At 41.0% G+C, this 13,642-nt stretch overlaps 1 protein-coding gene across 2 annotated transcripts in view; it reads left to right on the top strand.

Annotated features, from left to right (window-relative positions):
* Window positions 1–13,642, top strand: part of esamb (endothelial cell adhesion molecule b) — a 40,968-nt gene that overhangs the window by 16,848 nt on the left and 10,478 nt on the right. The window contains exon 1 of one of the 2 annotated variants that reach the window (XM_034604135.1): window positions 12,139–12,261. The exons of the other annotated variant lie outside the window; for it this stretch is intronic. The gene's annotated coding sequence lies outside the window, so the exon portion shown is untranslated. Of the gene's footprint in view, window positions 1–12,138; window positions 12,262–13,642 lie in introns of those variants that run through there. 2 annotated transcript variants of the gene reach the window in all.

Below are 13,642 nucleotides of genomic sequence, written 5' to 3'. Positions count from 1 at the left end.
GTTGCAAAACAACGTAACATTAGTGACTTGATGGGTCAAGAAGACATGCAAAAGGTCAAGCTGATAGTGAGCGCCCACTGCTGGATCACGAGGCAAACGCAATTTGCTCATGTGTTTGAATGGTGTGATGAGTGTACACACAAACATTTTTTTGATGAACATTTGTGCAACCGCTGACTTGCGAAAGTTAATGTGTGAGATAGTGGGGCCGGTGGGTAAATTTAAGTAATAGGTATGTGTGTATGATTCCAAAAGTAATTTGCTACTGTGCTACTTCAACTGGTGTTTTACTGCTGCTGCTGTGTCTCCAGATCTCCACAATAAATTAAATTAGTGCTCAGATTCTACCGTAGTATCATGTTGTTTATTTCATAATATGTCTGCTTACATTTTCATATATCCAAGCAGGTAGTGTGAGGATTGAAGTGCAGTTACAAAGCAGATAATTACTATACTGTACATCTGCATTAACTAACAGGGAAATCTTGTAACAACAGGCAGCTTTTGGCAGCGTGTTGAGTTTGGTGACCGTCCTTCAACCACAGCAGGCCACAGGTTTAAGCCCCCATGACGGCAAACATCCTTCAACACGACACTGAATCTTTACCAGCTGCTGAGCTGCTCGCCTGTTACTGACCCTGCACTTAGACCTTGCTGGGAAAAGAACATTTACCTACAGGGATCAATAAAGTGTCACATTAGCACAGTAATGCACAGAAGGGAAGTAAAGCAGGAGCGAAATTACCTGTACAATTCACTGCGCCACATAAATCGCAGCTGTGATTTGCGAGCATGGCGAATAGATACAAGACACTTTGCTCGGCAGTAAAATGTCACACATGAACACGACTGTGACTGCTGAGGCACAGAGCTGCACTGGACAGTAATCATCTGCAGGGGTGAGGTACTGAACAACCTATTTTAAACAAGTGCAGCGCAATAGCTTCTCCTGTGTCTAATTTACACAATGTGTGTGTTTAATCTTATAGAAACACAGACTTGACAACAGCAGATCATGTGATTTAAATGTAATTAACCCTGTAAGGATAAGTTAAATTGTAATGCCCACATTTACTCAATTATTGGGTTGTACTTTATTTGCTTAAATGACTGCTTTTCCACAAAGGGAAGACAGCCCAAGCAAATTTTCCAGAAACAAACTTCAGATAAAAATCTAATCTGGATGGAGAATAATCTCTGTGTCCCCTTTTTTCATTATGTAACATACGGCTCCGGTTTTCAGTCTAAATTTAGCTCCGGTTTGTTGTAGGTGACCTGCACCATGTGCCACAGGTGAGTGAAACTGGGACAAAGGTGAAGCAGCTGTTTAAAGGGTCGGATCCACCAAAATTACAAACATTTGTAATTGTCCCAACGTGACTCGGGTACTTCTAATCCAAGCTCGGCACAGATGTTCTTGTTTCCCCAGCCACATGGTTATGCTTCTCTGTGTACGCTATCCCAGCATGCAACTTACACCCTGCTACCATGTGCTCGACTGTTTAATGGGCATCTCTGCACAACCTTGGGTCCTGTCTGCTGTGGTAGACTCCAGCATCTGTTGGGAGCTTAGGACCTTGTATTGTGCTAAGACCCTCTGAGCTTTCCTTCAGGTCGGCTTTTTGGAACCGCTGATTTCTCAAATGCCAGCCACTTCCTCGTTCAGTTGATGATCATGGCTCCCTTTAGACTTTGGGATACCTTGGTGCTTGTAGCTGTCCTGTATGTCTGTTATCTTTCTTTCTGGTAACTTCACCCTTTCAGTCCTGATCGCCTTCCCGCTCTTCCGATATTCATCCAATCTGAAAGACTCCTTCCTGTAGATCCTGGCGAGTCTATGTCTCAATCACTCCTGGCGTACATGTCAATGCCATTTATTTATCAGAGGAGGCTGATGGTCATTCCACTTCTGAATCTGAATCAATATCCACTCTTTGCGATGATCTAGTTTCTGCAGAACAGGGACAGTGTCATGATATCTTGCCTTGGAGTTGGCTTCCAGTGTTGTTTTCCATAGCCTCATTGAGGGTTATCAGTGCTCTGTATAGTGCCAAGCACTCAAGTACGCTTTGTTGAGGTCCATCCAGGCACTGATCAGGTTGTTATATCTCCAGTAGCTGGTGCTTTGACCTTCTGGTATTGTTTCCAAAGTTGCTATGTTGTTTCTAAGCTTTGCTCAAGTGTTGACTCAATCCAACTCAATTTAGCTGCTGTGATGCCTGTGAATCAGTTGGAGTGGATCTTGTCAGGTACTGGTGCTGCCAGAGACTTCTGACGTTGACTGGTTTTTGTTCTGGGAGGTTGCTGTGGTCTTCTTTTAGGTCCACCAGCTTTTGCCATTGGTTCTTACAATATGTGAAACCTCTTTCTCCCTTATATCCGTATTGTTTAGTACTCTCAGAACTGAGTGGGTCGGGTTTGTGCTATTATTCCCTTGATTGAGTCTCTCAATCTCCAGCTTTAATATTCGCTTATTTCTATTGATGGTTCCCACATGTTCCATGTAACCTCTCTTGTAACATTCCATCAATTCTCAGTTCTTATGCATCCATGTGTGTCTTGCTCCAGCAGTCCACTTGTCATCAACATGTCCTGGTTCTCCAACATGTGTTTAACCTCGGTAATCTGGGAAACTCTTTTGTCATATTTCTCTCGATTTTATATATAGTGAAGCATTGGGACCTAATGACATAAAGTACAAACATGGAAAACTCAGATTAATCTGATAAAAGTTGGAAAGTGCAAAATTGTCTTTTTGTGAATAAGGCAAACATAACCTGTGTCCTTACAGTAAATGTGAGAAAAGAGCAGCAGCCAGGGCCAAGTGATTTCCTGTGGTCTCTATAGACCTGAAGCTGTAGCTCTCACCTTGGGTCAGGCCCTTCAGCTTTACTGTAGGTGGACATCATGTGAGTGTGTGGATGAGAGGGTCAGCTGGCACTATTTGCCTGTAAAAGGCTGTTAGATGTAATGTAGAGTGGAGATGGGGGCCAGCGGGGCTCTGACCATCATTACTGACCGAGAGCGCCTGACTCTTCTGAGTCTGTACCTTTGAAGATTTAACTACTTGCTCTCACTGAGTGAAATTCATCGAAGCATCATTTCTAATGTTACAAAGGTAGAATATCTACAGGCTGGTGTGTCTATAAAGAGTTCGTACATAAAACAGGCTTCATTTTTCTCTAAATAATGCACATTTTTCACTTATTACCCACACCTGTTCATGTTCTATCAGGATATATGCAGTCAATCATGTCTTCCATGTCCTAAATACATGTTAAAATAGCATGCTATTATTAGACTTTTTTTTAAATATTGATTTAGCCTATGTAATGGCTTGTGCACCAGGTAATGTTAATTATTAATCACCTCATTTCTCTGCTTAAGGTAAAGATAGAATAAGATATAAGATGAGGTGAGCATGTGTTTCACTGCTGTATAATTTAAACCTGATTGATTGTGTTAAATTCCAAGAAGGCGTTTATTACAGTAATATTTTTAATAATCTTTTATGATTAACCAAACCAGGAAGCCAAATATTTCTGCAGCTTTTCAGCGTTCTGGTCAATGATCAAGCACTTGGCCACAGTGGACAGAAAAACTCCCTTTTTAACAGGAAGAAACCTCCAACAGAACCAGAGAGAGGAGAGCAGGGTGTAGAAGGAGGAGAGAAGCGAAAGAGGGGAAAGAGAAGAGAGAGGAACCAGGAACAGTTGTATAATTGTTGTGTTTCTTGGCTCCGAGCAGTTGGCAGGCGACCAGCAGAGTCTTCGGGACGTTCAACCAAGAAATAGGTCAAAATATAACAGTGATTTGTCATTTTAACACTTTCGCTTTCATCAGGACTAAAGTTACACCACTAAGGTCGATATATCAGTATTGGTGTTTATCTGAAATTATCAACCTTAAGCCATGTCAACACTACTGCTATTATTTTTTTGAAGAGATATTTCCCCCTTTTTAAAAACGATCTCCGTCTACACAACCTTCACTTTACAAAATATCTCCATCTAGAGAAGAACATACAATTGAGTACTAACACTCACATCAGGATGCCAGGTCAGTGGGTGTTGATAAAGTTTACATCAATTATCCTTCAAGTAGCAGAGAACACTGTGGTCCAAGCAATATGGGGCGAGGTAGACGCCTGTGAATACATGTAATCTAGTGCAGTAACGCTATATTTAGCTGCTTACTTGTAAATAGTCCTAGCAGTGCTAACCGAACGTAGAGAAACCAGTATATAGCCGCCATTGTTGTTGTTGTTTCTGTTGCATGCTCATTACACAAAGCAACAGTGGGCCTTTGTGAAATAAGCTGTTTTACTAAGTGCACAGATACATAGAAAGAGGTGTTTTTGAAAATCTGCACTTTGGAAGGCCTTTAAAAGTCTAGTGACTTAGAAGTACAACCTTAGAAATGCAGAGGAAAAAGTTTGTTTAGCAAGTGTCAAGAAATTGCTTGAAACAGAGATCTCATACAGTTGAGTTAATTAGCTGTAAAACGTTTTATCTACATATGTAAGTAACAATTTGTATCAATCATCACATGTAAAAAACAACAGTTTATATAATACTAGCAGACTTTTAAAACTTCCAGATATTATTGTTGATATTGATCTGAAAGGTCAGTTGAGCTATGATTTCAACAGAGTCGGGCTTATATACAGAGAATACAAGTGTTTCTTTAAGCGATTCCCTATAAACACTTAAGAAGAACAGTTTCTCTCTCCAGATGTTCAGATACTTGGGAGGCGTTTCAGTATGTGATGTTGTAGCTTATAAGCCTCATCCTGTAATTCATCTCTGATGAGAGCTCAATTTAAGTCTGTAATCAGATCACTCAACTTCTTAATTACGGTCTCACTGCATTAAACCCTCCCCACGTCCCACCGGCAGTGAAGTGGCGAGGCATTCGGGGGGCCCTCGGCCGCCGCCTACCACTCTGGGCTTGTGCTGCAGCGGTCCTATCAGCCGCCACTCTGTCAGTCTGTCAGCACAGCTCGCCTCGTGCACGGTAGCACATGACAGATCTGGGAGATAAAACAGCCAACCCTCGCCACGCTGCCACACTAATGGTTTATAAATATCTTCTTCAAAGACCAGAGACGTGTCGGGGGCGGCGGGGTGGTCATGGGCCCTGTTGTGGTGTAACATTGCAGACCCATTTAAGTTCTCAGTTTGCCTTTCATTCCCTGCCACAAGGACCCCAGAGCTGGCTGGAGGAGGGGTAAGGAAGGGCACAGGGGGACATGTGATGGACAGCTGGGATAAAAAAGACCACTGGCATCCACTGCTCCGAGTCGGACTGACCAACTCACCAAAAACACAAGAAGACATCAGCTACTTTACAGACTCTTTCTCTGGGTCTAAATATTCTCTCAGCTCATGAATTAGTATGCACACACAAACAGATGCAAACCTTTTGCATAATTCAGTGAAGTTGGTCTACAATAAGACTCTTTGTTTTCGTACGTAAACACCTATATCCCCTGTGTGTGTGGTATTTGCATGTGATCAAACCCACTGCTCCCTCCTTCCCTGGCTGACTATAGAAACCTGTTCCTCTGTTGCCTGTCAGGTGTTGTGTTCAGCTCCGAGGGCATTGTGGTTAAATGTGTTGGATGTCAGCGCTGTAAGAAGACATGAAAGGCATTCAGCATAAACACACCAGCATGCCCGCCGCCGCTGTGGCTATAAATGCATAATCATGCATGTAAATAAATGTTGTAAGGAGAGTCAGAGGACAAACAAACAGTCAGCGTGTGAAAAGGTTCAAAAGGTCATCGAACTGTGGTGAGGGTTTGTAGGCTGGGGGTGAAAGACACACGCCCACACACGATACACAATGAATAAACATGTCAGCTTTGTTTTTTTCAATGATGTCAATGCATCTCGGCATTAATTGTGCTTCTGATGATTTGATGTTGCTGATTTGCATGTTGTGGTTTTTGCAATGAGAAAGTGTAGCTTCTAGATTGGGCCCCAAAAATGTCATGTCTCACCGAGGTCTGATGGTTTTACCTTGTTGGTTTGTTTGATTGTGAGTAAGATTACACAAAATCTACTGAATGGATTAACACGAAATTTATATTCTATGTGTCAGGGAAGAACCCATTACATTTTGGTACGGATATGGACCAGGGGGCTGATGCAGGATTTTTTTTTTCACTTCCTTTGAACATTTTCACTGTTTTTCCTGTGAATAATTCATTTATCTTGATGTGGAAATCAGACATATTTAGAAAGCTGAAATCTATGAGTGTGTGTAATTTGGTGCAGCTTTATTGAATTTAATGTGACTGTTGGGCTCTTTTCTGAGGCATGTTCTCTTCTTGGTGCACTAACATGGACCATATGACCAGATCAAGGCCTCTATGAGAGAGCGGTCACTCTCAGTGAAGAACCCACAGACAAACTGAAGTTCCTCTCAGCTTTACAGAGATTTATTGCGAGTTTCATGTCACTGTTTAGTTTTACAGAGCACAGCTGCAGTGTTCACCACTGATGATCTGTGACGTCTGTGGTGGTAGCAGTTAGTTCCTCTTTACTCTGTCCCAAATGGTACACAGAAAGTATAAATGAAGTAGCTGGTGAACATTGTCGATCGTTGGTGGTTGAAGGTCAAACTTCAAGGTCACTGTGACCTCACAAACCCCATTTTTGCCTGGTGAACGCGTTATCTTTGAGAGAATATGAGAATAATTTCACATTTGGCAAAACGGAAACTTGAACATGATATTCCAAGTCTGCTTTTAGTGAATTTCTTAAAATTTGGACTATTTGTCCCTTTGACTCAAAGATTAACTGATTTCAGTGGTCAAAGGTCAAGGTGACCTCCTATGGGTCTGGAGAAAAATGCATGATATCAATCTAGTTGCAGACTGAAAATTAAGTTTATAAGTCATAGGTTTGAAATCCTTCAACTCGGTTGCACAGTAGCTGACTTCTGAGTGGAATGGTTCATCTGCTGGGACCTATGACCAAAAGATTATAATGCCAAAATAATGTATATTTATTCATGTGCAAAGTTGTATGTAGGTATATATTCCTTTTGCCTGCATGACTTCACGTGTGCATGTTTGTGCATGTGAGAGTAAAATCAAGCGAGTTTGCAGTGAGAACCAGAGGGAGGATGCGGGAGTTTGGAGCCATGTGTGCGAGGAGAATCAATTTAAACACAATCAAAAGTTAAGAGGGATTAAAGCTACTGTGATGAGATAGCACACTCAAAATGGTTTAAAATAGCTGCAGAGATTACACTAATGTAATCCAATTTAAAGGAGCCTTCCCCAAATATTTATTATTGAAGCACCATCTGTTTGAAGCCTGTAGGGTCAGTCCAATGTGCAGTTTTACAACAAGGCTATTTTGCTGTCCTAAATTCCTCCCCCCTATCCGATCTGTCAAAAAGTCAGGGAATAACGACACTTTTTTCCAGGCTCAGTCATCATCTGTTTTGATATTTATCCTTGTTTGACGTCAACACATCTGGAAAATCAGTTTGCATTTGAAGTGTCTCACTTGTTAAATTGCTTAATTGAAGTGAAGAACCAGCCACATCAATGAAATGATATAATGAGGGGAACAAATCAGATTAAATTATTCATGATTACATTGTTTGTTCTTGCATGGCTCCTTATTTATGGGGTCATCCGATGACTTTGTTATCGCTGCTCTGACACAGATCCCAGCTCGGCAAAGACAGAACACGTTGTAGAGCTCAGACAACCATAGTTAGCTGCTGTTTGTCAAAGGAACACGTACCTGCCAGAATTCAAACGTTAATCAAACTTCTCATGTGGTTGCAAGGACGTGTTTTACATGTTTACCTCCAAATTACAAGTGTAAATCAGATTTCTACCACAATCCTGTGACGCATTGTCAATTGCTTGTAGATGGGAAACTGTCTATACTAGGGCGGCTAGTCTTTCATTTGAATATGGGGTAGAAAGTTCATATATTCAAAATGTATTGACCCGTTTGCATCAGACTGTCTAACAAAGTTTGCGTGATCCAGCAGAGGGCGCTCACTATCAGCATGCCCTCTTGACCAGTGGTCAGTAAAGCAAACCAGTTAGTTTGTTTTGCTACAAAGACGGAGGACACTAGCAGACAAAGGTGTACTGAGCTGACAATCATGACACCAAAGTATCTGAGAAGCTGTGTGAAGAATTTTGGATTCAAATACAACTGAACAAATTGTCTGTTGTGTCACATTCATTCAATCGTGAACAGCGCAACTTTATGCGTATTATCAACTATTGTTGGCTAACATTTTACATAAGATTATATTAAAGGGGACCTGTTATGCTTTTTCAGTTTTTCGCTGTCCTCTAGTGGGTTGTATATGTTTTTTGTGAATGTACATAAACTGTGCGCGTGGCTCAAAATCCCAAAGAGGGAGCTCCTCTCTCTCACAGTAAACACTTTTCTGGACAGTGGGGAAATGGCTCCTAGCGAAGTTTTCCAATATTTCTGCCCCATCTCGATGTCAAGATGGGGATAATTAGCATAATACACGCCCAGCTGCTAGCCGGCCACGCCCCCAACTCCCATGGCAAAGCGTAAACTAAGCTGGGCCGAGAGGAGGAGCGAGCAGCGTCTTTAATGCAAGTCAAGTTTTGTGTTTTGGTGCAGGTCTAATTTGTTTACATGCTGTCTCTGCCTTTTACAAACGTAACATGTGAATTTGAAGATACTGTTAGACCAAGTGATGACATGTGACTAAAAATGTTCGCCCTAATTTTACCACCAAATCACAATAAACATTATTGCAAGGCACAATGTTAAAAATATGAAATCTGTGGTTTAAAAAAAGTTATAAAGATGTGTTATAAATATGAAGAATTTTCTTTAATTTAAAAGTTGTGGACAGAAATTGTTTGACTTGTACAGCAAAGCTTTTAAAAAATATTTAAAATCACTCATCGTCCCCTTTTTAAGACCTTAAACCTTTGTGGTTTTCACTTGGTGTAAATGTAGAGCCTCCACTGAAGAGAGAGAGAGAGAGAGAGAGAGAGAGAGAGAGAGAGAGAGAGAGAGAGAGAGAGACTCACATGACAGAAAGACATGGGAGGAAGCAGGGAGATTACTCAGGGAGATAGAGTGAGGCTGGTTAAAGAGGATCAGTTTATCTTCACAAAGGCCTACATGGTTCCCTGAGGGTGTCGAGAGAGGGGGGACCGACTTTTTATCCTTCACTTGATCACAACAACACGCGGCAGAATTAGGTCGAGATGCCTAGTTAGACATGCAAATTACATGTATTCCAGTAATAAGTGAGACACCTATGTGGTTATTTTTAAACCTAAACCTGCTCAGCCTGGTTTTCAGAGTCTCACTCTGCTGCTTTACTTTACTCTCATTTATTCACATGTGGAGTTTAATGTTCAGAGATTTGAGACTTCTGGTGATATGATGATTTCCACTGGGGTTTTAAGTCATAATCACATGATCTGCTTTTTTCATATGAATGTGTTGCCCTCTATGGGCGGCTTGAGATACAACAGCTCATGCACAATTGATCTCGTAATTGTGCCCCCGGCGCAGACGTGCATGGGCGACATGGTCGACTTCTCCCTGATTGTTTTCTGCAGGTTTTTCGTGGGTCCAACATCCCTGACGTCTTAATTGCTCTTGCAGCTGAGTTTGTGCCAATATCTCAAAGCCAGGATGCCCTGCAGGAAAACAAAAAACATTGTTTATTCTAAAGAGAAGAATCCAATTAGAAGATATAAAGCGTGGCTGAGCATTAGCCTCTGGCAAAATATAATTAAGACGAGTTTAATGAGGCCACATGGTATCATATCTGCACCCTCTTAATTGGCAGCTTTTCCCGTTTTTCCCTCTTGTGAGGGATTTAGTTGAATTCATACCTATATCCACATCTTGAACACTCCGTCTGTCTGTCTGTCTGTCTGCAGCCACACAAACACACGTCCCAGATGGAGACGGCCACGGATTAGTGAAGATTTTCCTTCATTTAATAAACAATTGAATGACACAGTTCTGAGGATAAACCTGCTCAAAGAAGCACAAGAATAGTCTGGAGTGGGGAGACTACAGGGCATTATCCTGCTTCATCATGGGATAGCTGTGTATCATTCAGAATTACTGTCCGCCTCCACCACCGCATGGCCTCTACAGCTGCCAATCATTCCCATCAGGCGGCAACCTGCCCTCATCAACCTACAGAAAACCTGATCCTTTCTGATTGTGAGCTCCTCTGCGCGACACAATGTATATTAATCAAGATGCAACACAGCATTTTATAGCATTATACGAGGCAAAGAGATTCCAGGCATTCGTTGTCAATGCAGACAATCACATCTCGAACAAGACCTTTTCTCCACATTGTTGCATAATTGTCGCAGATCGTACTCATCAGTTTATTGGACGCTGCAACTGCAAAAACATTAGCAGGTGGAAATGAGATTGAAGCTTTAACAAGATTTGTGAAAAACTATGTTTCAAATCTAAAAAAAAAGAGACTTTGGGCTGCCGTACATTATGAATCAGAAACAGGCCGATACAACGACGGCTGCAGCAGCAGCAGCGAGGATGATGATAAAGATGTTAATCTCATGCATGTTGAGGAGGTGGCTTTGCTCGACACCACTGACATGAGCAAGTGATCGATATGAAGACATGTTTTACGATTAGATGCTTCCTGCATTTTGTATTCATGTCTCACAATACACATCAGAGTTATGGGTGTAATGTAATTTCACTTTTTTTGTGGCAAACCTCCCGTCTGTTCACATGGAGGAGGTGGGACGTATGACTTCTACTGCAGCCGACCACCAGTTTGTGATTGTGACACTTTTGGGAAGCTGTCACGTATTCCATCTTTCTATCTGTGGTTCAATTATGTCAACAGTGACAAGGGAGAAATCGTCTTTCAAGCGATGTACCATTCACTTTTAAAACAAGTACGGTTTCTCTGCTCAAAGTGCATTTTTTAACCCACAGTGGAATTATGACATCCTTTTTGGGGTCTGTGTGTAGCACAGTTTTGTTGAAGGGAAGATGAATCTGGCTGCGTTTTAAAGAAAACTCAACTTTATCAATCAGTTTCTATAATTTTGTAAAAATATAATCAATTTTGCATTAGTTTATTTTCTTATATAATCATGTCAGGATGTTTTCTGCCCTTTAGATGTTGGATTTTTATATTTATTAAAGTGTGTGTTACCAGATTTTCCTGACGTGTCGAGCGCCTTACTTCAGACCCACAACACGTGAAACCCACCAACAGGCTCAGCACAGATCGCATGACATGTATACGATTATATGTAAATCAAAACCATCCGCTAATCGGAATTTAGAGAGTGTAAATGCTTTTGCCGTGATGATGGTGATGATGGGGCGTTGCTGGGAGAAGTGACCGCGAGTTACATCATATCCATGTCCCGCTGAGCTCTTTTGCTCACGTGAGGTGAGAGGATTGAGCCTGGGATTGTTTGGGGATTAGTCAGCAGGATTTACCAGATTCAGAGATTCAGAAATTAAGGGGACAGGAGAGCACTGCAGCAGCCGAGGTCAAATTGTCCCGGGAGGAATAAGAAAGCACCAAGTCACTGCGGCAGAAGCACGCGTCAAAACAAATTCATTCCTCTGTTTTTTTTCTCGTGCTTTCTGTCTTTCTCTCTCACACCTGCACATATATTTTCCTCCTCTCGGTCTGTGCACCCCCTCCGTCCCACCACCACCACCAAGCTGCTAATTCTCTGCCTCTACATGCTTTCAGTCTGAAAAAGGAGGAAGGCGTGCCGGGCTGAACAGATGTGGAGATCTCAGCTGGAGATCATAACACTCCCTCTCTCTCTTTCCATCTCGCTCTCTCGCTCTCTCGCTCTCTCTGTCTCCCTCTCTCTCTCTCCATCCCTCTCTCTCTCTCTCTCTCTCTCCCCCTCTCTCTCTCTCTCCCTCTCTCTCTCTCTCGCTCTCGCTCTCTTGCTCTCTTGCTCTCTCTCTCTCCCTCTCTCTCTCTCTCTCTCTCTCTCCCCCTCTCTCCCCCCCCCCTCTCTCTCTCTCTCTAAGGATGCACTCCGTCTGTATATTTTAGTACACGAGGGAAACTATCCACAGTTTTTCTGCAGTCACGGGATTTAGTGGCAACAAATACTTTTTCTTTTTTTTTTTTTACTTGGCGTGAGTTTTATTGAACCAATCTTCAAGCTGGAGACACAGATAGACACCGACTGCTGGGATCACTTGATCCAGCTTCAGCTGTCGGGTTCGGGTGACGGAGCACCCTGTGAGTCAGACATCCTCCTCTTTTAAAGATTCCCATCATCTTTTTCCTGTCTTTCGCTTCCTTTTCTCTCCTCGATTCTTCCTTCACATCATCATGATCATTGTTTCTTCTCCTTAACAATGTTCTTCTGCTCGTTTTCGGCATTAAAATGTATTTAAGCTTTGAGGAATGACAGCAATGAGGGGGGAGTGATGAGATGATATTTTATATTTTCATGATATCGTTGCTGGTTTTTATATTTGAATATTTTTCCTGGTAAATCTTTACAACAGGCACAATTTGATTTGAGGATTGACACTTAGACAATTAAGTTCTTGAATCATAAATAGACGATCAAGATTTTTTCCTACCATCCTCTTTTCTTAAATTCTTAAGATTAGCTTTTTTCATAGATGCACTAAGACAAGTAGATGTGCTTTATCGGACTTTGTGCTCATTTGCCTGGAAATTGATCTCCCTTTAGTCTTCATGAGGACTAGTGTAATAGAAAAGGACAATTGGAAAATGTTATATCCAGTATATAGTCATCATAAAATAGTTATAAGATGCAAACCTGCATGTGGAACTTAAGGAGATCTGAACTTTCCAGTGAAACACATGCTTTAGATTTTTAATGTTGCATATATATATATATTTTCAACTTTCTTTATGAGTTAAGAAAACTTTTTAACTTCTGCATTTAATTGAACGATTTAAACCTGAACATCAACGTTTTCTAGTTTAAATGTCACATATGGACATTTTCATTTAACCAGATGCAGACGAGATTTGTTTTTTTAATGTTATTACATTTACACTTATTTAAAGCACAGTCTCTGCTTATCACTGTTTTCTTCAGCTCCCTCATGATGTGATACATTTGTGTTCGCCTTAACTGTAGCTTGATATAAAAGACAGCACAAAATGTGATTGTTGTGTCTCAGCATGTTTGAGATTGAATGGTCACTGATGATTATCAAGGCGTTAACAGATCAGATGAGCTGATATCACATTTATAAAACTCAACATTTCACAACATGTTCCTGTTTTTTACTTTTTCCTACCACATCATTCTGAGCAAGTCCTCTCATATTGGTCTGGTTACTTTAAAAATATAAATATGATTAGATTTAGCAATATTTCATGAAAATAAAACATTCACAAAACAGAAAGAGACAAAAAGTTAAAAACAAACTTTAAATAAATTGAGCTGAATCAGTTAATTATTTAAGTCTGTTTCTCTGTTCTTCATCATTGTAACTGATCATCTTTGATCAGTTTTAAAGTGTTTTCCAGGAAAAACAAAATGGCTCTTAAGAAATTGTTATTAGCATTTTTTTAATCTAAATCAAGAAATTAATTAATTAATCCAATCTAACATGGGACCCAAATATCTACAACA

This window comes from Hippoglossus hippoglossus, chromosome 13 (genome assembly GCF_009819705.1).
Source record: "Hippoglossus hippoglossus isolate fHipHip1 chromosome 13, fHipHip1.pri, whole genome shotgun sequence".
NCBI lineage: Eukaryota > Metazoa > Chordata > Actinopteri > Pleuronectiformes > Pleuronectidae > Hippoglossus > Hippoglossus hippoglossus.
Note: the sequence above shows the minus strand (reverse complement) of the source record. Positions and strands in the feature narration are given on the sequence as shown.